Below are 25,196 nucleotides of genomic sequence, written 5' to 3'. Positions count from 1 at the left end.
TTCCTGGATGAGAAAGCTGAGACTTGAGAGAAGTCATTTTCTCCAGGTGTTTGCGCTACGCACAGCTAAGCTGACCAAGTCCTTTCAGTTTCACATTTGGATTCCTGTGTTTCATGATGATCAGAAAATACTGGTGAAAAGCCACTTCTTGGAAGAAAAGAAATAAAACAGAGGAGGAATAGGACTGCTGTCTCTGGGGTTGAGATTTTCCTACTCACTCTTTCCCGATTCTAATAGAATAGGCAGAATGCATTGATTCTGACTCTTTTAGAATAAAATTCCCACTTCCAATTTAGCGGTGGGTTATTTTAATGATGATGAAATTAAACTTAGAATCCACATTTAACCACAGACTCTTCAATTTTGTTTCAGTCCAGTCTTTCAAGTTTGGTCACCTTTCTTCTCTTTCTTTAATGGTTTTTTAAAGTAATACACTTATACATTGACCAAAAAAATCATCTGAAATATTTAAAGAAAACTTGACGAATTTATACTACTATCAAGTGGTGCGATCTATCAATGTGATGCTTTCATTAGGAAATCTAAATAGACATTGGAAGTCTGGGAAGGGTGGTTGAAGTCAGGGAGAGAAAAAATGCCCAGTGCTTTTGGAAGACCTCTTGTTACCAGGGGAAAACCATGAGGGTATCCACAGAAATAACAGGTCCAGGAAAATGCTTGGGAGGCTGGGCAAGGCCCCTGGGCTTTCAGAGCCAAGGGTTGAGTGGTTGAAGAAAGACATTGGGAGCTTAAGAGAAACCAGAGAGGCCCGGGACTGAGTTTTGCTCTTTTTTTATTCCATTTGTTTATTCGCTACAAGTCAGATTTTGGAGCAATTAGCAAAATATCATGCAAATATTCCCAGTGTGACTACACATGAATAACTTTAATTCTGCTGAACATTTGTCTTGTTGCTACAAAATACATCTGCTATTTGCATTAACTTAATCTGTTAAGATATTGTGAACTAAACCACAGACTTCCAGAGACATTTAGGAAGCGACTTCCCATTTTTATTGGACACTTTTGACTAGCAAAGCTGGTTTTGTGATCACGTGACCCCACCCCAGGAGCACCTCTTTTCCCAGGGCTGTTTCCGACAATAGGAAAAGAAGCATCGTGGAGCATTACAGAAGGGAAGTGCTGGTAGAGCAGGAGGGAGGCTTATCAGTAACAGAAGCAAGCAGTGAAGTAAATAATGAAGGAAATGTGGTAACACATGGATATGCATTCTGTGCATTTGAGAGATGGACAGAAATGCGTTGAGCTCTTGACATGTGCAAAATGCCATGTTATACACTTCACATGATTCATATTTTGGAAATCTCAAGACCACTCTATCAGGTAAATTTTAGGGAGGCAAACCATTTGTCCCACATTACACAGAGAATAAGAAGTAGGGTGACTATTCCATTCATTCAGCGAATGTTTATTCAGTACCTACTCTATGCCAGGCACTGTTCTAGTTACTGGGAGTAGAGAAGTAAATGAAGAAGGAGAAGGAGGGGGAGGGGGAGGAGGAGGAAGGCCACTACCCTTGCAGAGTTCAATTCTAGATGAAAGATTCAGACATGTAGGAGTAAGCAGACAAAGAAGACAACTTTTTAGAGAGTGAGAACACCAGATGCCACAGGTGAGGATCGAGAGAAGAGATGCCACTTGGAGGGTCTTAAACAAGTAGTTGTGGGCAAATGTCTGTCCATTGTACTTAACTGGAGTAGTTGGGGATTACCGGCAAAAAAACACCAAACAAATGTGCTGAAGTAGAAGAGAGGGCTTGACTGCATGAGTAATTGGAGCCACAAACTGAAATTTTAGGAGCAATATCTGATATCACTAATTGACTTTTCCATTTTTAGAGGGATTGGGTCAGGGAGGAGTCATATAAAATGAGTTTGTAGCTAGGTGGAAAAAAATATATATATATAAACTCAGTTCTCTGTGTGTTTCCTTTGTGATATTTTTGAACCATATATTGACTTTTCCCCCTTAAATTATCTATTCACTGAGTGCTGAAGTAGCCTATTATGTATTTCTTCAATCAAATCAGTTATAGGCATGAGCTCTCTTTGTATTTGGCATTGAGACATCACTCTGCAAACATCTGAAAAGTGTTGAGATATCTCCACTTGATGGCTTTCTCACAATTCGAATCACAGCATATCTGCAAAAATCTCTGGTCCTCACTTTGAACTCCCTTTTAATCTTCCTCCCCAGGAATTCTTGTTACACCCCTTAACAAAGCTGCATAACTGGAAAAAGACCCAGTGCAGCCTTTAACTTGAGATCAAGAGGTGGTCTCCTTGAGAAATGGAATGGTTTCACTCATGGTGTTCTAGGAATCACGCTACCTCCTTTCAAGAAGACCCGAGGAGATGTGTGTGTGTTTGTGCGTGTGTGTGTGCACGCGCGCATGTGTGTGTGTGTGTTTAGTAGCTGAAATCTGCTCTGCTTCTTCCTTCTCAGGAAAGACAAGAAATGTCACATCCTGGTTTTCCATGAAACTGACAAGACTGATAGTAATCCATGACTTTGAACTTTAAAATCAATAAGCAGATCCCCTAAAACAGCTCACAGCCAAGTGAAGAGACAGGTGTCAGATAGCATCTATCACAAGAACGAACAGGACTCACGGAGTGGGATCCTAAAAGCAACTTTATTTTTGTCCCGACTTCTCCTTTTAAACCTGCGGAATGAGGGAAGTCTTATGGCCTTTCTGCTTACTTTCAGGCAATAAAAGTCCAATGGCCACCTTATGGAGAAAAAACCAAAACAAAACAAAACTCAAAGCACAGTCTCAAATAAGAAGTCAGGATGGCCAGTCCAAATCAACTGTACAACATTCATGCAGAGGTAAGTCTTCACCTCCATCTGCAACCTGCCCACCTTGTTTCCTCCTGGTCACCTCCACCTCCACTCCCTAGCTGCCATCTCGGGTCCCTCTGGGGTTGTAGAGCTAAGTAAGAGAAACAGGAAGGTTCTCTTATGACTGGTACTCTCGTAAGCTGGCTTTGCTTTCTCTGGGCTGGAATTTCTAGCAGATGATTAAAGACCACTCTGTCTCCTTTGGGAAAACTATGGGGTTGTGCAGACATCACCTATTGGACAGTCCATCTGCCCTTCTCTTGTCATAAGTGCTGTTTATTTCTTGACTGGCCCTCCTGGTACCCAACCACCCTCTCCCCTCCAGCCTTTTAGAGCTAGGGCTCCTTGTGCCATCACATCAAGCACTTTCTAAGACACAATTCTTGTTTAAGATTTGGACAGCTGTTACCAGAATATTCTTCCACAATTCCAACTCCCTTAATTCCTTCATATTCTCCTCGTGGGGAAGAAGTCTGTTCACTTAGGAAACCTGTTCTTAGTTATTTCTTCTGAAAATTTGTAGCTGAAACTTCCCGTTGGAGTTTCACAGATACTCAATTTTTATGTATCATTTTAAACTTTTGTTTGATCATCCTGCTACATGTGTTATATAGATGATAAAGATCATCAGAGTTTATCCCATTATGTGCATTGTATACAGTGAGTAGGACACTGAGAGCTGAGAGTTGAGAGAAACCGAGAGTTGTAAGCCTTCTCTGCCCATGGGTGGCAGACTTTGAGGAGGTTTTAGAGAGGAGGGGCCTGTCTTAGGCTAAAGGATGGAGAAATTTTGGACTGACATTTAGGACAGAAAAGAGTTTGCAGTTAAGAGGATATTGTATACGTAAACTGCAAGAGGAGCCAGACCTTGTGTGTGGACATGAGAAGGCAGAATGACCTCCCTTGGTAGATAGGATTCCAGGATTACCCCCAGTGACTCACACCCTTGTATCATCCCCTCCCCTTTAGCGTAGCTGGGACCTGTGATGTGATGTGATGTGATGTCAGTTCTGTGACCATTGTGTTATTTGCAAAAGTGAAGGGAGTTTTGCCGATGTAATTAGGGTCCCTAATCAGTGGACTTTGAGTTAATCAAGAGGAAGATTATTCTGTGTGGCCTTGACCTAATTAGGTGGGCCTTTAGAAGAGACAGACTTTACCGATGGACTGGACGAAATCACACAGCCATACTGGGAACGGCCCAGGGGAGAGTGGCCTTCAGGAGTTGAGTGTGTTAGTCTTACAGCCACAAAAAATGGAATTCCGTCATTAACCGGGACAAACTTGGAGGAGGACTCCAGTCCTCAGAGAAGACCACAGCCTTGACCAATATCAGTGCCACTTGTTGCCTCAAGCTGCTAGATGTGTGATAATTTGTTAGATAGCAAATAGAAAATGAACGTAGCTCCCTTCACTAGACTGTTTCAGGTTGGAGCAGGTTGAGAGACAAGGATACAAATGTTAGTGAGAGACCTAATTAGGTAGGATTTAGGATGCTAGATTTGATGGGAGTGTACCGTTCAGTATAGGTCCAGATATATTACATAAAAAATAAGTCTGTTTTGCTCATGTTCCATATTCTCTATGGATTGACTCAGAAGTGCCTCTGCATTATCCTGACCTCAGGACCCAGGCTACTGAACACCTGTAATGTTGCCAGTGGCAATAGCAGAAGACAAATAGAAGAATATAATGAATTGCATAAAGGTGTTTTACAGCTTCAGCCCGAAGATGTCACTCTTCACTTTCACTCACATCTCATTGGCCAAAGCAAATCACATGGATACAATTCTTGTATTCAAGGGCAGGAAGAATGGACTGGAACTACCTGGTGAATTTTACCAGTCAGTGTTCAGTGGTCATTTTAGATTCTAAAACAAGAAGGTGATTTGATGACAGCCAGCCTCTTAATGTATACTCAAGCCCGCTCCTTCTCATCCCCAGCTCTGAAAAGGTGTGCAAGTGTTCACAGCAAGCACACAATGTATGTTGTGTTGGATATTTGACACTACACAGAACTATAGATGACATTAAGAAACAGGCATCTTTTCTTGTGTGAATGCTTTCTAGCCCAGTATTCCTGATGGGTATAAAATGAATTGTGAGCCCTTATTTATAGTAGGAATTTCCATTTTCCTGCCTCTTCTATGCCTTCATTTATTCCTTCTCATCTCTCCTGAGACTCAGTTTGCTAGAGAATTCAAGGTCAGGCAGGGACGACACACTAGCTTTTAAAATAGAGATGTTGGGAAAAATTTTGCAAGGTATTCTAGTCAAAATTGTGGAAGTACGAGAGGTATAAAGCTTTCTCCAAATAAAAACCAACTGTACTCATGCCAGTTAGTGATAATATTACTAGAGTTAAAAAATTCTCAGGACACTTTCAGCTGTATTATGGCTGATGTAGGAAAGATGATTATTACTATCCCACTTGTGATAAATGAAAAATTGAGGGATAGAGAATGTTTGACTTCCCTCTCTGCTCTCTCTTCTCCCATCAAAATGATCTCTTAGGGAGGGATTTGCACATCTTTCATTTCTCCAAGGATTATCTACCATTTTAAGCTTCAAAGTGAAATGGAATCTACGTCCCCTGGGAAAGTGATTTCAGATATCAGCAAGATGTGGAAGCGTCTGGTGTGGGATGGTAAAGTTACAGGTAGTGTGTGCCATCACACTGATCACTGTGGAAGCGAGACACAGGAAGGAGCCAGGAGACTAGAACGAGAAGATGAATAAGCCCGTGAAATATAACAAGCCCCTGAAGTGCTGGGTGGAAGAAGGGCAGATGCAGGCACTGGGCACAAGCAGGCAGAGAAAAAGGAGGAGAAATAGGAGAGAAGGCCTATGGGACTCAAAGGTGGTGAGAGTTTCCAAGAGGAAGGAAGGGTAAAGTGTTAACCTCCACAGAGAAGGCAGATGAAAGGACGAAGGTGATGAGTTCTGTGGATGCTGTAAGTTATGCCTGACCTGGGCCAGGACTTTGTTATTACAGGGGGAATGGCAGCCTGATTATTGTGGGACAGACTGCTTTCCAAGACGCAGCCAAGGGAATAGTGAGCAGGATGACAATCATTTTTAAAATTACTTTTTTTTAGGGAATTTTAAAAATTTTAAATTTCATTTAAAATTATGACATTAAAAAATTTTTTATTGAAGTATAGTTGATTTACAATGTGTTAGTTTCAGATGTACAGCAAAGTGATTCAGTTACACGTATACATCTAAATATATTCTTTCTCAGATTCTTTTCCATTACAGGCTATTACAAGATATTGAATATAGTCCCCTGTGCTATACAGTAGGACCTTGTTGTTTCTGTGTTTTATATATAGCAATGTGTATCTGTTAATCTCAGATTCCTAATTTATCTCTCCCTCCCTTTCCCCTTTAGTAGACATAAGTTTGTTTTCTATGTCTGTGAGTGTTTTCTGTTTTGTAAATAAATCCATTTGTGTCATTTAAAATAAGTTTTTTAAACTTATTTTTATTGAACTATAGTTGATTTATAATGTTGTGTTAGTTTCAGGTGTACAGAATAGTGATTCAGTTATACATATACATATATATTCTTTTTCAGATTCTTTTCCATTATAGGTTATTACAAAATATTAAATATAGTTCCATGTGCTTTATAGTAGGCCCTTGTTGTTTGTTTATTTTATATATATTAGTGTGTATATGTTAACCCCAAACTCCTAATTTATCCCTCCACCCCTTCCTCCTTGGTAAACTTGAAAAGATACATGCACCCCAATGTTGACAGAAGCCCTATTTCTTACAATAGCTAAGACATGGAAGCAACCTAAATGTCCATTGACAGATGACTGGATAAAGAAGGTGTGTGTGTGTGTGTGTGTGTGTGTGTGTGTATGCGCACAATGGAATACTACGCAGCCATAAAAAGGAATGAAATAATGCCATTTGCAGCAGCATAGATGGACCTAGAGATGATCATAGTAAGTGACATAAGCCAGGCAGAGAAAGACAAATGTCATATGATATCACTTACATGTGCAATCTCTGGGAATTTAAAAAATTGTTACAAAGGGAGAGATCTGTATTATAAGTAGATTCATATTATATTTAGAGGGGAAAGTGCTCACAACGAGAGAAAGTTTCATCATGCAGGTGACAGATGCTCCTGTTGCTGGAGCAAGGTGCCTGCCAGTGCTGCATCTCCAGTGGAAGTGAGTCTTCAACAGGAGGGGGGAACACTCTTCCTTGAAGTGGTGGGGGAGTAGGGGAAGAAGGGTGGGCCTGATGGAGATGGGTGAGGAGGGGCTGGAGAGTGAGGCCCACTTCTGGAGGCCTCTCTTTGCTTTATAACCCGATAAGAAACTTACCTGCGGGGGGAAGGAAAGATGGAGAAGCCCCAAGTCACAAGGAGTTTTGCAAAAAAAAAAGGCCATTATACCCATTTGGGGTCAGTCATGCAGCATCTGTGGAAGAGCTTTGCAGAACACTGTCCTGCTTTTGGACAAAGCAGGAGGGAAACAAAATCCAGGAAGTTCCTTTGAGGCAGCTCTCCCTTCACATGCCTTGACACACCCCCAGCCAGTCTTGAAACACCATGTCCCAGATCGGGTGAGGATAAGAGATGAGTATCTTTGATTGGGTCTGAAGGGAGCATGACTTTGAACAGGGGGCCTGGCCCTGGGACTTTTGTCGTAGGGGCATGGATACAACATTTGTGACTCGACCTGACTCATCTTGGGACATCTAAGTCCCCAAGGAACACAATTTTGAGATCCCTTTTCACATTCACATCTGTGAGAAATGTATTTTCAACCTTGGGAGGGTTTTGCGGCTCAAGTTTAGTGCTTTTTGTTTGTGAGAAAATGTGTTTTATGTTGGGGGGACTTGTCATTTGTTCTGTTGAAGAGCATCTCGTAAAAGACACTTTTTTTTGTGGGGGGCAGCTGTTACCAGTAAAACTGGAGGAGGAGTTTTCATGTGCAGGGATTAGGTTGATGTACCAATCTCTTTCTTCTCCAGGGTTTTTTAAGGAATCTTCCATGATTGGCTGAGCACGAGGAATCTTCCTGTGACAGCTCTATAAAGAAAGAAAGACAATAAAGGCAATCTAATAGGCAGTCAGTCGATGAAGATTTTTGTCTGGAATAAATTTAGCGCATCTCATAAAGTTTTTATAGATGCTACCTTTCAGATGCTTAGAATATTATTATCTAGCCCAACATTTCTCTGTTCCTGATTTTTCTTATCCTTGCCTGAAAAAAAAAAAGAACAGTTTAAAGATGTTCTTCCGTGTCTATTTTAAGCTCTTAGCAGAGTTGTTTAAATGACTGATTTTTCTTTTTCCACTGCTTGGTGTTCTTTTCCGATGGGATTTAATTAGAGTCTTTCACAAAAATCTGACAATTAGTGGGTTGGGCGATGGAATTCATGATTTGTATCTTTCTGTGGCTTCAACATATAAGCCTCAACAGGTCCCTCCTAACTAAGCATAAGGTTTTGGTGCTTTTGGGGTCAAAATAGAAGAAAAATATAATTCAGGTAAGGAGAAAATATCTGATTGTTCCCCAGTAATGGAGCAGAAGGTGAGCGCAAACCCAGCCTCCAGCAACTCAAGTTACTTAAAAATTCACCTAACAAGTGAAAATAAAAGAAAACAAAAAATAGGAGTTACATTGTTAAGAATTCTACACAGTCTTTCAGACTGGGTTCTTTACAGATACTACAAGTCTCTCTTTTTCTCTGGTCTTCAGTAAAATTCTCAGTGTCTCCCTCTCCTCTCACCTCTGCCCTCCCCCTTGTGTGTTTTGGGAAGGAGTGTGTGTGAGAAAGCAAGGGTTCTGAGGCAGCTGCAGAGGAATTATGTCTGCAGGTAAAATATATTCATATCTTTCCACATGGATGGTGCTTGATGAGCTGCTTTAATGTCCCCTGGGTCTAAGGAGTTGTGTGACTCCACGGCATATTTTATTATTTAATGGGAAAGAAAGTGTATCGTGACCGTGAGGCACCTGTGACGCCCACAATCCTGCTGGATACCCCCGTATTGAAAAAATAGTTTTCTTCATTTTCTGAAAAAAAAAAGTGGGGATGGGAGAGAGGGCAAAAGGGATTTGAATCAAGAGAAAATTATCCCCTGAAAATCCGCCTCTTTCCTAAATCTTTGTAAGTTGGATGCTCTGATTTCTGTTAGTGAGGCTCCCCTTTTGCATAAGGAAAGGGCAATGAGAAGAGCATATGTTTTAATTGCTTTTTTTTCCCTTCTGCAGAGACAAGCCTATATAAGGCACATGAAGTCAGGGTTTTTTTTTTTTTTTTTTGGTGGCATTGCCATCACTTCTATACCTCAATAAGGTGAAATCAGATATTCTAGGGTTCAAGATTCGTGTTTCTTGTAACATATAAAGTATAATATTTATATAATGTGTATTTCAGAAAATAATCAAATAGGGAATAAAATCCCAACCCCATGGCTGTGACTCCCTTTGCCTCCTGGTTAATGAGGCATTGATGGTGGAGGAAGGCAGGGCCCCTGGAGGGGGTGGGCTGGGTATCCCAGAGGAAGTAATCCTGGGTGGGCTGGGCAGCCACACGGGGACCAGGTCCAGAGCCAAGTCTCAGGTTCTCCAGGGGTGCCTTGGTCTCCAGATGGATGGGAAATACCAGATGGGAACTTTAAACTTGGAATTTTATTTTAGGAGCAGAGAGAAGTAACAGGAAAAAAGGACAAGTCTTGCTCTGGGAGTTAGGAGCTTTCAGCTTTCCTACCAAGGACATCACTTGCTCACGGTGTGTCCTCGGGCAGATGAAGCTACTTAATCTGGCGACAATCTGTTTTCTGGAAAGTGGAGGGAATAATCTTTACCCTGCTTGTCTCAGGAGTGTGGCAGGTAGCATGGGGAATGTGGCTGCTTTAAATTTGGATGTAAAAGTGCTTTGCAAACTGCAAATGCCTATGATTGCTTTCTCTGGGCCTGGACCTGTGCAAGGTTCTCGGGGAATGACCCAGTGCTATGGGCCACTGTCCTCAGCTCTCAGTGGGCTGTGGGGATAATTCAAGCAGAAAGAAGCAGCGGTGGCGCCAGATTCCTCGGCAGGGCTGTCTGAGTCAGCAGTAGGCAGATATATGACTTAATATAGCAGCCCCCCCACTCCCTGAGGGGCGTGAGGACTGTTGGACAAAGGACAGTCACCAGATTCCACTGTCTCTGAGGCACTTTAGCAGCTCAAAAACTAGGATGCCTCTTACAGAGAGTGATCGGTCATAGTTGAAATGGCAGCTCTTTCTTGTTACTGGTACACAGAAGAATGGTTCATCTCACAATCTGTGAGGTCTTACCTTGGGTAAAATACCCTATGAGAAGAAAAATACCATATCCTTGATATCCATCACCACTAAGTTGAGAAGAAGAATTTTAAGCAAGTGGGTCTCTTGTCATCAAAGCAACTCAGCCTGTCACTGAAATTGTTTTACAAATGGAGCAGAGGCGGTGTTTCACATGGACATCTCCAGACAGAGTGTCGATTTTGACCTTCAGAGCATCCACATACTTTATTCTTCCTAGAAATTAGTTGATTTCTATACTTTTTTTTTTAATCTTAGAAATAGGATCTTATCTGGATTGGGGGGAACTGAGAGGAGAGATTCAGTCAGACACAAAGGGAAACCATTGGGTTTGCAGTCATGAGCTCTATCATGAATGTTGCTTTCAACTCCAGCCATCACTTCTCAGTCCACATTGAGTTGCTTCCAAGTTTTTGGACTGACACGTCCCATTTTCTTAATGTACCTTCTACTGTGCTTGAAGAGTCCACTAGAGACGCTGTCTCTTGGGAATCAAAAGAAGACAGTATGGAGATTCCTTAAAAAACTAAAAATAAAGTTACCATTAGATCCAGCAATCCCACTCCTGGGCATATATCCAGAGAAAACCCTAATTCAAAAAGTTACATACACCCTAGTGTTCCTAGCATCACTATTTACAATAGCCAAAGCATGGAAGAACCTAATTGTCCATTGACAGATGACTAGGTAAAGAAGATGTGGTATAGATATACAGTGGAATATTACTCAGCTATAAAAAAGAATAAAATAATGCCATTTGCAACAACATGGATGGACCTAGCGATTATCATACTAAGTGAAGTAAGTCAGACAAAGAAAAGTATCATATGGTATCACTTATATGTAGAATCTAGAAAAACTGATGATACAAATGAACTTATTTACAAAACAGAAACAGACTCACAGACATAGAAAACAAATTTATGGTTCCAAAAGGGGAGAGGCAGGGGAGGGCTATATTAGGAGTTTGGGATTAACAGGTACACACTATTATATATAAAATAGATAGACAACAAGGTCATACTGTATAGCACAGGGAACTATATTCAATATCTTGTAATAACCTATAATGAAAAAAAAAAGAATATAGATTTATATAACTGAATCACTGTTCTATATACCACAAACTAACACAACATTGTAAATCAACTACACTTCAATTAAAAAAAAAAAGGCTGGGGTAGGCAGTGGAGGGAAGTGAGAGAAAAGGATTGTTTAAATCCTTATACTTTCTTTGAAAGGAAGAAATTGGGTCTACTTACCATTTAAAAGTGTTCTTTTGATTTTGACTTGGACTAGAGCCCTCATACATGGTAGCTGCCTTAGTGTACTCCAGTGCCTGGTCTGATTCCTGTTTATTTCTGGCTTTGAGGTCCCAGTCTTCCTCCTGGCATTTTTTTCCTTCTTTGGCGCCTCGACCTCTTTGGCTGTGGTCATTAACCAACCCGACCTCCATTTTGACCTCCTCCCTCCTCCTGCTTGGTCCAGCAGGTGGGTGGAGTCCCTCCATGTCAGCTCCCTAACCCTACTCTCCTTGGCATCTGTTACAATCTTACAGATTTCTTCTGTCTCCTGGAGGAGTCAGACAGGCTCTGGATTCCAATTTGGTTTTGCCAGTTAACCCATCTAGCTGAAACAGGAGGGAAGGGGGCAGGCCACAACCATTAAAAGAATGAGACAGCTGTTAGCCCCTAGATGGCAGAAGATTCAACTCCCAGTAGACCTTGAGCTTCAATGTATGCTACTGTAATACATTGGCATGCTAAATGGCACTCCCACAGGTGCCATGATGGTTTCAAAGCTGACCATAAAAGGTAAAAAGTGCATGGTGGCCCAATTCCTGGGAATCCCCGCCCCTTCCCCAAAGTAGTTGGAATAATCCTCCCACTTGTTAGCATATGAAGTTACCGAGCCCATAAAAACTAACAACCCAGCACCTCATGGTCTCTCTTTCGCCTTTGGAGACAGTCCACGCTCTGTCTATGGAATGCGTATCTACTTTTACCTTCGTGGCCTCTCTGGCCTTCTGAGACGGTCCATATTCTGTCTATGGAGTGTGTATCTCTCTGGATAAATCTACTTGAACTCTGCTCTGGCTCACTCTTGATTTCTTCCCCGTGTGAAGACAAGGACCCTCACTTGGCGGGGTGCATCCCAGGGACATGACCGTCGTCTCACCCCATCTTCCTGTAATGTAACCAGCGTCTCCTCAGTTGTCAAATGGAATAACAATAGTCATGCCCACCTCATGCTTCTGTCGTGCCATTTACACGAGCAAATGGGTTTTAAACGTTCAGCACAAGGACGGATCGGCACGTGGAAGCTACCCTTCATCTTCTTACTAGTACTAGTGGTGGTAGTTGTGGTTATTGCAGTGACAGTCATGCTGGTAATGTCTGGGGACACGGAGAACCTTCCAATATTAGTCAGATTAGTTTGTGATGACATTGCTCTGCTCATTAAAACCACCAGCAGCCCTTCTCAAGAACTGCTAGAGAATTAAGTCCTGATGCCTTAAGGCATCTATGGTATGCACTGAATTAACTTATTTCCTCTGTGTTCTAGAACAGGACTTGCTAGTATCTTCCTGGGGAAAATTGAGAGAACAGTCACTGGAATCATTTTTCTGTGGGGCTTAGTTCTCTCAAGGAATCTCAGTTGGGAAAAGCTGGTAAAGAGTAGATTTCCATAATTCACGAGGTGGAGTTTGTATTTGAAAGCCATTTGATTGGGAAGAATGAGTGTGACTCAAAGGGAAATGAAGCTAATACATAAATTCCAAATATAGCATGCTTGTAAGGGGGTCTGAAGACTCTGTCTCCAAGAGGGGTTTTTCTGTTGTTTAACATTACCCTCTGTAGACCTGATCCCGAAACCTATTTCCCAGCTAATAATTTTCATTTTCCATTATTGAGCCTGAACGCTAACCATAGACTTTTCTTGCAGGTGGTGCGAAATAAGAATGTTGATGCATTTATTTTGGAAGCCGTTGGGAAATGCAGTCCAGAATTTTAGCCAATCTCATTTTTGCTGTCCAATTCTTATTAAAAACAAAAATATGCTTTTGGTTGACTTTCAGAAAGAAGACAAGGAAAGGGCAGGTGTCTGGAATAATAGAGCCACGTCAGGTCTTCCCTTGCAGTTGTTTGATGGGAACATTTAGCTCAGCTTTTACCACTTAGACTGAAGGGAAAATGTGTCCAGGACACTGTGACAGCATCCAGATCTAGGTCATATCTAGGTAGGAACAGAGTGATGAAATCAGAAGGAAACGTGGATGGATTGATTTTCCCCAAATCATGTAAGAGAAAGAGAACTTGCTAGAATTCTGAATGGGCTACTCGGCTAGAATGCATTAGTGTTAGGAAGTAGAAAGGTGTTTAGAAGTTGTGACATAGCAGTGGTTTTTTAGAGTCCTTGACATGTTCTCTGACTGTATTATCTTGGGCTCCTTTTGATTCAGGGCAGTTGTAGGAAGCATGAACATGGGTGGGATTTGTTACCAGCAAAGCAGCCCTCTTCTGTTCTCAATGTGCCCCACATTCTGAATACACACCCCCAGCTCATTCCATCATGAGGTAGGCTAATTCAACATCATGGCGACCCTGGTAAAACCTTAATTATAGCACGAAATTTGCACAGTCATTTTACCTTTTGCAATCTTATGTTTAGCCTGTTTTTAATGGGCATCACTATTTAAGCCTTTTAGCGACATGAAATTATTTTTATGGAAAGGTTAAACTCTGTAGACACTGGTATTCAAGGGATATTTCGCTTTTCCTGTCGAGATTTATCTTCACTTTAAAGATTAAACATGAAATCAGCCATGGAAAGAAAAAAGAAAAAGAAAAAACCAAATGGCAGATCAGAAGAATTCCACTTTCAACATTTCCTAATGAGCCTACAATTAGATAAGAATTGTCAACATAACATTTGCCAAAACCCAGACGATTTGTGTGTGTGTGTGTGTGTGTGTGTGTGCAAATTTGGTGGAGGTAGGGGTGTTAGCGGAAGAGAAGGTTAGAAAGGAAATTCTGTGCTGGGAAACCTTGTTTCTGAACAAACGAAAGTGAATGTCCTTTGCACATCCAGGTGAGCTCTTTTATGGAAAATCCCTAGCTGTCCCCTTGCAGTGTTCTTTAAATAGCTCAACTCATAGAAACAGGGCTGATGAGGTGACTTTAATGTTCCTAGTAAACTTGTAATATGGGCTACAAACAAAAGTGTTTTCTAACTCCTTTCAACTGTTCACTGCCAGGTGTCATACACCCAACTGCTTCCTCTCTTCCCCGGTCCTCAACTACATAGTGGCGGCCACGTAGACTGGGAAAAATTTTATAATGAATAGTATTCTCTGATTCACTGACTCCAAATCATCTTCTTGAAGTCATGCAAAAATAGGGAGACTTAGTGCCTACAAAAAATGAAGCTGTGCCCATGCCACCTAAGGAGAGAACGATGGAGGGAGGCATGGTGCGTCATCACAGGAGGCAAAATCTCAGGAAGAGAGATGTTCCGTATGATTTCAATCAAAAGCAGGAGCACTAGGGGGAGAGAGGCTATAGCTCAGTGGTAGAGCACGTGCTTAGCATACACGAGGTCCTGGGTTCAATCCCCAGTACCTCCAGTAAAATAAAGAAATAAATAAACTTAATTCCACTTCCCCACCAAAAAAAACCCCCAAACCAAAAAAATGTTTTAAAGATTAAAATTTATTAAAAAAAAAAAAAAGCAGGAGCATTGGTCTCCGTGCTTCAGAAAACTTTACCTTGATCTGCACATGTTGAAATGAGATGTTCTATGCATCATATTCTGAGCCTGTGATCCAATGGCATGTCCTGATGGCCGGTTCAGTTTAAAAATAACCCTAGTAAGGATTGTCCTTGTACCTGTATCTCAACACGAGGTGGGAGAGACCTTATACCATCAGCTTTATCGTGGGGATGTAACTAGAAATTCATTCTCATGCTGAACCCTGAAAACTGTACCGGTAGCATTTTGGAGACTCCTAATGAGAACCATAAAATAACAGCAAAGAAAGAGCTTTACTGAATGAACACGCCAGACGACTGCATGTGTACTTCCTGAACTGGGTGGAAGATTTATGAATCAAGCTTGGGGCTGCCTTAGCATCAAGCCTCTCATAAAAGTTGGCGGCTGCCCTGTTTAAATAAAATGGAAGATAAAAGTGATTTCAAGAGTGTGATGAAACGATTGTGTTATTGAAATGCTAATTCAGATGTGGCAACTGGCTAAGAGATGGCCCTGCTTGTGAAATCTGCCCCACGAAAGCTCCTTTTCTCCAGTGTTGTGTGTGTGTATGTGTGTGTGTGCGCGTGTACGCAGGCACATGTTTTACTGTTCGACAAGCCCTTCTATGAGTTTCAGTCTTAGTGTGTTTCTGCCCAGGGGTTTTCCCTCTGGCTGCTTGAACACGCATTTTAAATAATCATTTGCTCAACACATGAGCTCTCCTTTTCAAATACCACTGCCTGCTTGACGAGATTTGGAACTTCTAGAAAAAGGGTCCCTGGCTCAGTGGCTCTGATCACAGACTCAGTGATTTGCTTGACTAGAGGAGTCACCTAAGGCCAGGGGAATACAGTAGATTGTCACCAACTTGGAACTAGCTTGGTGAAGCGGCCATTCCCATAGGCCATTAACCCGGAACCCCCTCAGGTGATCGCTTAATCCAGTCTTCTCAGTCAGTCTCAGCAGAATGATAGGCTTGTGGAAACAGAGCAGTACCTCAGGCACTGTTGTCACTGTGAATAAACAAATGGACAACCATTTGAACCATGTGCTCTCCCTGCAGCAATGCAAATTGACAAGTGAATACACTTTGAAGCAAACAAAGCCATAGGTTTTTAAAACTCAGACTGTTTTGTAAATAAGTTCATTGGTGTCATTTTTTTTTTAAGATTCCACACTTATTTACAAAACAGAGACAGACAAACAGACTCACAGAGATAGAAAACAAACTTATGGTTGCCAGTGGGAAAAGTGCATGGGATGGAGGGATAAATTGGGAGTTTGGGATTTGCAGATCCTACTGCTATATATAAAATAGATAAATAACAAGGTCCTACTATACAGCACAGGGAACTATGTTCGATACCTTCTAATAGCCTATAATGAAAAATAATAGAAAAAGGAATATGTATATATGTGTAACTGAATCACTATGCTGTACACCAGAAATAAACACAACACTGTAAGTGACAATACTTCAATAAAAAACAAAAACAAAAAAGCCCTCAAAAAACCTCAGCCTGGTGATAAAAATGTCCAGCCAATCTGCCATCTGTGTGTGACATTTGAGGGAGACTCCATCAGGGCTCGGATTTACTTGTAAAGAGGGTAACCGTGAAAACCTGTCAATATAACACTAGTTGTGAGGGGTATTTATTCAAGTTGCCCTCTTGGGTAGTGCGATCACTAAAATGCACCATGCAGCCTCTGGGGTATTTATACTTTCCTTTCTGTAATTATAAATGTAGAGGCTGCTGAAGCCCAATACCTGGGCAGTAAGAAAGATCCAGAGAGAAATGGAAGAAAAACCATGACAGAGATGAAAAATACCACATTGGAGCTCGCAACCCGTGGCTCAGCGAGGCGTCCGGGTCATTCGTCTTGCCTTTGACTTGTCCACCTTTTTGCTTCAAATAGGTTTACAGGTTTTGAGCTGAAACCAATTAAAGAGCCAGTTGGCAGGGTTAGCACTTGTGGTGTTTACGGTGTGCATTGTATTGATTTACGCCGCTCAGCAGCTACAGTGAAAAGCAAACTATATGGAGAGGCAGGGAAAGCTCATAGTGGGGAGGCATTACAGTGCCCGCGATTAACGCGAGGACGGTAATGAACAACGCCGTAAAGAAAACTGCTGACTAGGCAAGATCAAGCCAGAAGAGAGGTGTTTTTTTTGGTTTGTTTTTTGTCTTCGTTTCTTTTTGAAAGAAAGACATACCAACAGCAACAGTTTAGTGATAAATAATTATGCAATATGCTTAGTATCCATTGACAGTGCAGGGCTCTTTCACTTGAAGTAACAGGAAAGGATGCAGAGAAAAGGAACGTGTATGCTGGCTGTGTGGTTAGGCCTTTAGGTTTAATGTGCTGGACCAAGACCTAATCCGGCAGCCCTAAGGGAGTGGGTTCCAGGAGACTATTGTACGGGAGTTATTGAGCAGTGAGGCAAGATAACTTTTTTCTTTTCTAGATCTTGCAATACTGGAAACAATCCCGTAAGCCTGCCTGGCAGGGTGAAAATATTGAGTGGGAGTACTCTGGAAAATGGGAAGTTTTGGGGGGTCACACCCATAAAATGAGGGTAGTGTTGAGGACCTTGGACAGCTTCTGGGGTCTTGTTCTGCCTTCCAGCTGTGCAGGGCTTAGAATGCTCGGTGATGCTTTTGGTCTTGATGGTTTACATGTTTAATCACTCAAAACCATCCGCATTGGCAGAGGCTAGAGGGTGGGCAAAATACTAGCACTTATGAGCATAAGACTAAACTCTACCCTGGGGTAGTGGGAGGGGGAGGACTGTAGCCTTTTGTTGGCAGCCCTCTGTCCCACAGTCTTACGAAATTCAGGAAAGGTAACCAGAAACTCTTTTGACAAGTCTTATAAATTCTTGGCGATGAAGAGCTTTGATTATTGCAGGAAAAAAAAATGTCAAAGCAAGTAACTTGTTTGGAAAAGAACTCAAGATGGATTGTCACATAAGACTTTTATGATTTTGTGTTAAACTTCATAAAGACAGGTGAGTCAGACACAGCATTGAATATTTGTAATGATGATAATTATTATTATGGTACTAATATTTTTGCCCTGTCTTTGTTTAATAACATTCTTTTTTTATATATAAATATGATGACACATATTGGCTCTTTGATTATCAAAACAGTCCTGTGGGTTTGTAAGCTTAGGCATCATTATTCCCATTTGAAAGATGAAGCAATAGCCTCAGGGAGATTAAGTGATTTATTGTGGCAACTGATAAGAGGAAAAGGGAAAGGAACTAGCAATTATGGAAGATTTATGACTCACCAGATCCTGAACTGAAAAAAAACCATACATAAAACCTCAAAACTATGTATCAGTTTCCCCTTTTCACAGAAGAGGAAGCTTGGAGTCAGATGGGTGGAGTAAATTGCCCACAGATCGTAACAAATAAGAGAGGACACTCGGTTTTGAACTCAAGTCTCAAGCTCTGGCTACTCATCAACTCTCCCTCTTAGTTGACCATGATGTAATTTTGTTAAAAAGTAAGTTCCCTGGTCTAGCACGTAAGGGGCTTAGAAGTCATCCCTTTATCCTAACGACAAGTAAAAAGTTGAACAAACTGAAAAAATCAACAACCCTTCTTGGATCTGTCAGAGAAGTGAGGTGGCAGAGCCAATTTCTGCCCCTAAAACTGGAGAGAAAGACAGGTGGTACAGGGAATTCAACTTTAGAGGAGCAGAGACTCAGAAACAGAAACTTCTGCAGGAATCAGTACTGGGATAAGAAAACTGAACTGGAATGGACAAATGGCTGATGCTAAGTGTACAAATCTGAGAGATAAAAATTCCAGGGGACTCCGTCATTTGCTGGCCCTCACACTTTTGTCAGTTTTACCTCCAGGAAGCTCAACCAGGTTATCATAGTGAATATCAGAGAAAAAAAAAATCCCTTCAGGCTTCTGGCAGAAGGAGAGGGAAAAAAGTAACAATTTTGATTTATATACCAGAGCCTTCTGTTCTTAACAAAGCCTAGTCCACCTGGGGAAAGGGAAAACCCAACTCTAGCCAACTCTAGCCATCTTGTACCACGAAGGGAGTTAAAAACAAACAAACAAACAAACCCCAAACAAAAAACTAAGAAGCACTTTTGAAGTTTACAGCCCAGGGGTATAGGCTCACTAAAAAACTGAGACCGATTCATAGTGCTATAGAATGCTCTCCCTCTGTAACCGTGCATTTTTAGAGACCTAATTACTGCAGTTCTTTTAAACCTGTACATTATGTTTGCTATTCAACAAACTATTATAAGGCGTACTAAAAAACAAACAAACAAACAAACCACAGTTTAAAGATACAGAGCAAAGATCAGAACCAGATCCAGATATGGCAGGGATGTTGGAATGATCAGATCATGTATTTAAAACAATTGTAATTTATGTGCTAGTGATGTACTGGAAAAGGTAAACAATATGCTGGAACAGATGGGTAATACAAGCAGATAGATGGGAATTCTAAAAGAATGAAAAAGATATCCTAGCGATCAAAACACTGTAATAGAAGTTAAAAAAAATACCTTTGATGAGCTCATTAGTAGAATGGACATGGCTGAAGAAAAATTTCTGAGCCTGAGGATACATCCACAAAACTTTCAGACCTGAAAAGCGAAGAGAAAAAAGACAAAAAATATAGAACAGAATATCCAAAAACTGTAAGACAAAAGGTATAACATATGTTTAATGGGAATGCTGAAAGAAGAAGGAAAAAGAGAGAAAGGAACAAAAGCGTATTTGAAATGATAATGACTGAACAGTTCCCCCAAAACAGAGATCCCAGAAGCTCAGAGAACACCAAGTAGGATAAATGTGAAAAACAGCAACAATGACAACAACGATGAAACAAATTAAAACCCCCCTTATACCTCACATATTATATTCAAAATTCTGAAAATCAGAGATAAAGAAAAAAAATCTTGAAAAACAACCAGAGGTAAAACAGACAGCTTACGTATACAGGGGCAAAGACAATAATTACATCCAAGTTTTTCTTAGAGTCCATTTAGGTAAGAAGAGAGTGGAATGAACTACTTTAAGTGTTGAGAGAAAAAGCTCCACCAACCGAGAATTCCGCAGCCTGAAAAATTATCCTTCAAAAGTGAAGGAGAAATAAAGACTTTCTTACACAAACAAAAATTGAGGGAATTTGTTGCCAGAACACCTGCTTTTTGAGAAATGTTAAAAGTTCTTCAGAGAGAAGGGAAATTATTAGGTCAGAAACTCAGAGCTACGTAAGAAAGGAAGAGAATTAAAGAAGGAATGAGTAAAGGCCAAATAAAAAGTTTTTCTTACTCTCAATTGGTCTCACAGATAATAATTTATTCAAAATAATAATAACATTGTATTCAATGAGTATAAATTATGTATATATGAAATGAATGACACTGATAATACAAGGGACAGGAGGGAGGAATTAGTTACAGTTTTGTTATATTAATATACTTGCACTACTCATGAAGTGTCATAGTGTTACTTGAAAGTGGACTTGGATTAACTGTAAATGTATATGGCAAACTCTAGGCAACCACTTGAAAAGTAATAAACAAAGTAAAACTTATATGCTAAGAAAGGAGAGAAAATGGAATCATAAAATGCTCAGTTAAAACCACAAAAGACAGAAAAAGAGTGGAATACAAAAATTAAAATAAAAAGAACAAGGGAAACAGTAACAAATATTGTAGCTATTAACCCAACTCTATCAATAATCACTTTCAATGTCGTGGTCTAAAAGATGGAAATGGTCAGCGTGAAGCAAAAAATTAAAACTGGAGATTGTTAGAATGGATTAAAAACAAGACCCAACTATGTATCGTCTATCAGAAACCCATTTTAAATATAAAGACACATATGGATTGAAAGTAAATGAATGGAGAAAAACTTACCCTGTTAACACTGATTAAATTAAAGTTGAAATAGCTCTATTGATTTCAAATGGAGTAGACTTCACAGCAAGAAAAATTGTTAGGGATAAAGAGCAGCATCACATAATGGTAAAGGAGTCAATTCTCCAAGAAGACATAACCATCCCTAATGTGTATGTGCCCAACAACAGAGTGTCAAAACACGTGAGGCATGAACTGATAGAACTGCAAAGAGAAGTAGATGAATCTACTATTATAGTTGGAGACTTCAACACTCCTCTGTCAGAAATGGACAGATTCAGCAGGCAGAAAATCAGTAAGGACATAGTTGAACACAACAGCACCATTAGTCAACTATATGTATATTTAACATCTATGGATTCCTTCCTCCAACTACAGCAGCATACACATTCTTCTCAAGCGCACATGGAATATTTACTAAGACAGACCACATTCTGGGCTGTAAAACATACCTTAAAATCCTTAAAATTTAAAAAAACAGAACTCACACAATGAATGCTCATACCACAGTGGAATTATTCTAGGAATCAATAACAGGAAGATAGCTAGAAAATCCCCAAATACCTGAAGACTAAACTACATACTTCTAAATAACACACGGGTCAAAGAAGACATCTCTAGAGAAATTTTAAAACACTTTGAACTAGATGAAAATGGAAACACAACTTATCAAAATTTGTGGCATGTGGTGAAAGCAGTGTTCAGAGGTAAATTTATAGCATTAAATGCATATCCTAGAAAAGAGGAAAAGTCTAAACTGAATATTCTAAGCTTCTACCTTAGGCAACTATAAAAAGAAGACCAAATTTAATCCAGAGAAAGATGAAGAAAGAAACAATAAAAATTAGAGTAAAAAAAAATCAATAAAATTAAAAACAGTAAATCATAGAGAAAACCAACAAAACCAAAACCAAAAGCTGGTTCTTTGAAAGATCAGTAAAATTGATGAACTTCTTTCCAGGCTAACTAAGGAAAAAGAGAAGACACAAATTACTCATATCAGAAATGAAAGAGGGGGCACCACTACAGAGACCATGGGCATAGAAAGGATAATAAAGGACTACTGTGGGCAATTTTGTGCCCACAAATTCAGTGACCTAGATGAAATGGACTGATTCCTTGAAAGACATAACCTGCCAAAACTTACACAAGAAGAAACAGACAATCTGAATAAGCTTAAATTTATTACAGAAATTCAATCAATAGTTAATAACCTTCCCATGCAGAAAACACCAGGCCCACGTAGGTTCACTGGTGAATCTACCAAAAATTTAAGAAGAAATGATACAAATTGTTTAAATCATTTTCAGAAGTTGGAAGGAGAGGGAATTCTTCTTAACTCATTTTACGAGGCCAGCATTACCCTAATACCAAACCAGACACAGACATTACAAGTAAAGAAAACTATAGACCAATACCTCACTTGAACATACAAAGATCCTCAACGAAATATTAGCAAATCAACCTTAACAATGCATAAAAGAATAATACACCACAACCAAGTAGGACTTTTTCCAGGTATGTAAGACTGGTTCAACATTTGAAAATTGGTTAATGTAATCCATCACATCTACAGGCTAAGAAAAATCACATAATCATATCAATAAATGTGTAAAAAGTTTGACAAAATTTAATGCCCACTTAAGATAAAAACTCAGCAAACTAGGAATGGTTGGGAAATTCCTCAACTCAATAAGGAACATCTATGAAAAAACCTACAGCTACTATCATACTTAATAGGGGAGAAACTAGAAACTTTCCTGCTAAAATTATGAATGAGGCAAGGATGTCCCCTCTCCTGACTTCTTTTCAACATTGTACTGAAAGTCCTAGCTAATGATATAAGTAAAAAAAAAGGAAATAAAAGACATACAGATTGGGAAGAAGAAATAAAACTGTCTTTGTTTTTAAATAAATGTCTATGTAGAGTATTTGAAGGAAGCTGACTGAAAAGTTGAAACTAATAAGCAATTATAGCAAGGTTGCAGGATACAAGGTTAGCATACAAAAGTCAGTCACTTTCCTATATAACAGTGGTAACAAGTGGAATTCAAAATTTAAAACAGGAAACCATTTACATCAGCACCTAAAGATAAGTATTTAGGAATAAATCTAACAAAATATGTACAATATGTATATGAGGAAAGCTACAACATTCTAATAAAAAAATTAAATGAGAAATAAATAAATGGAGAGCTATATTCCATTTACCTGAATAGGAAGACTCAATATTGTCTATGCCTTGATTGACTGATTCAAAACGTCCCAAACAAAATCCTAGCAAGTTGTTTTGTGGATATTGTCAAACTGATTCTAAGGTTCATGTAGAGAGGGAAAAGACCCAGAATAGCCAAGTCAGTATTAAAGAGAAAGAGCAGAGTCAGAAGACTGACACCACCTAACTTCAAAACTTATTCTAAAGCTACAGTGATCAAGACAGTGTATTACTGGTGTAAAATTTGACAAATAGGTCAATAGAATAGAATAGAGAGCTCAGTAAAAATCCATATAAATATCGTCAACTTTGTTTTTGACAAAGGAGCAAAGGCAATACAATAGAGAAAACAGACCTTTCAACAAATGGTGCTGGGAAAACTGAACATTCACATGCAAAAATATGACGTTAGACACAGACTTTACATCATTTACAAAAATTAACTCAAAATGAGTTATGGACTTAAATGTAAATGAAGAAGTATAAAACTAGGAGATAACATGGGAGAAAATCTAGATGACCATAAACATGATGTTGAGTTTTAAATACAAAGGAATGATTCATGAAAGAAATAACTGATATACTAGACTTCTTTAAAATTCAAATCTTCTGTTCTGCAAAGACACTGGCAAGAGAATGAGAAGATAAACCACAGACTAGGAGAAAATATTTGCATGAAACATACTGGACAAAGGACTGTTATCCAACATATAGAAAGAACTCTTAGAACGCAACAATAAGAAAATGAACAGCCTAGTTAAAAAATCGGCAAAAGACTTGAACAGGTACCTCATTAAAGAAGATATAAAGATGGCAAATAAGTGTATGAAAAGATTCTCATCATCATTTGCCACTAGGGAATTGCAGACTGAAACACTGAGATACCACTACATACCTACTAGAAGGACCAAAATTCAAAACACTGACACCGTCAAATGCTGGTGAGGATGGAGAACAACAGGAACTCAGGAGTTCATTGCTGGTGGGAATGCAAAATGGCACAGTCACTTTAGAAGGCAATGTGGCAGTTTCTTACAAAACTAAACTTACTCTTGCCATATGATCCAGCAGTATCACCCAGGAGGTGTTTACTCAGATGAGTGATGTCCATGCAAATGAGTTTATGCCCACACAAAAACTTGCACACAGATGTTTATAGCGGCTTTATTTATAACTGCCAAAACTTGTAAGCAATCAAAATGTCCTTCAGTAGGTGAATGGATAAGCTATGCTATATCTAGGGAATGGAATATTATTCAGTGCTAAAAAGAAATGAGCTATCAAGCCATGAAAAGACACAGAGGAACACTGAATGTGTATCCCTAAGTGAAAGATACCAATCTGAAAAAGCTGTATACTGTATGATTCCAACTCTGTGACACTCTGGAAAAGGCAATACTATGGAAACAGTTAAAAAAAAATACAGATATATCAATGGTTGCCTGGAGCACATTTTTAGGGCAGTGAAACTACTCTGTGTAATACTATCATGGTGGATGCATGTCACTATACAGCAGTCAAAGTTCATAGAATGTGTAGTACCAAGAGTGAACCCTAATGTGAACTAACTAATGTAAACCCTGATATAAAGTATCATTCATTACTTTTTATTGCTTAAGTCTGGCAACTCTATTCAATGTATATTAGCAGAATAAATGTTCAGTACATCTGCTATGTGCCAGGCAGTCCACATCTTCTTATTAAATTATTTGTGCAGTTACTTGTTTTAATGGCTGTCTCCCACACTGGAAGTTAAATTCTTGAAGGGCAAGGACTATGCCTGTCCTTGATTGATAGTGATGTGTCAACCTAGGTTCATCGTTTGTAGCAAATGTACCACTCTGGTGGGGGATGTTGGCATTGGAGGAGGTTGTGTGTATTGAGGGAGCAGGCGGGATGTGGAACGTTTTTGCACATTTTGTTCAATTTTGCTGTGAACCTAAAACTTCTCTAACAAATCAGCCTATTTTAAAAAAAAAAGGAAGTCTACATAAGTCTCAGTGTTTACTCAGGTCAAACTGGAGAAGCACTGTGGTCTGTTTATAGTCCTTGTTTTCATCCAGTTTAGATGAGCTCTCTTTCAGTCCACGTGGCCCTTCCTCTGAGTAACGTTTCCCCAACTTCCCTACTACATAG

General features: G+C 39.8%; 1 long non-coding RNA gene across 1 annotated transcript in view; it reads left to right on the top strand.

The window, feature by feature from the left end:
• Window positions 1-25,196, top strand: part of LOC140685663 (uncharacterized) — a 319,416-nt gene that overhangs the window by 29,920 nt on the left and 264,300 nt on the right. Inside the window, exon 2 of the long non-coding RNA XR_012058927.1 lies at window positions 2,731-2,853. This is a non-coding gene — a long non-coding RNA (uncharacterized lncRNA). The remainder of the gene's footprint in view (window positions 1-2,730; window positions 2,854-25,196) is intronic.

The sequence above is a fragment of the Vicugna pacos genome, chromosome 15, assembly GCF_048564905.1.
Source record: "Vicugna pacos chromosome 15, VicPac4, whole genome shotgun sequence".
In the NCBI taxonomy this organism is placed as follows: domain Eukaryota; kingdom Metazoa; phylum Chordata; class Mammalia; order Artiodactyla; family Camelidae; genus Vicugna; species Vicugna pacos.
The sequence above is the reverse complement of the archived record's forward strand: the minus strand, read 5'-3'. Positions and strand labels throughout refer to the sequence as shown.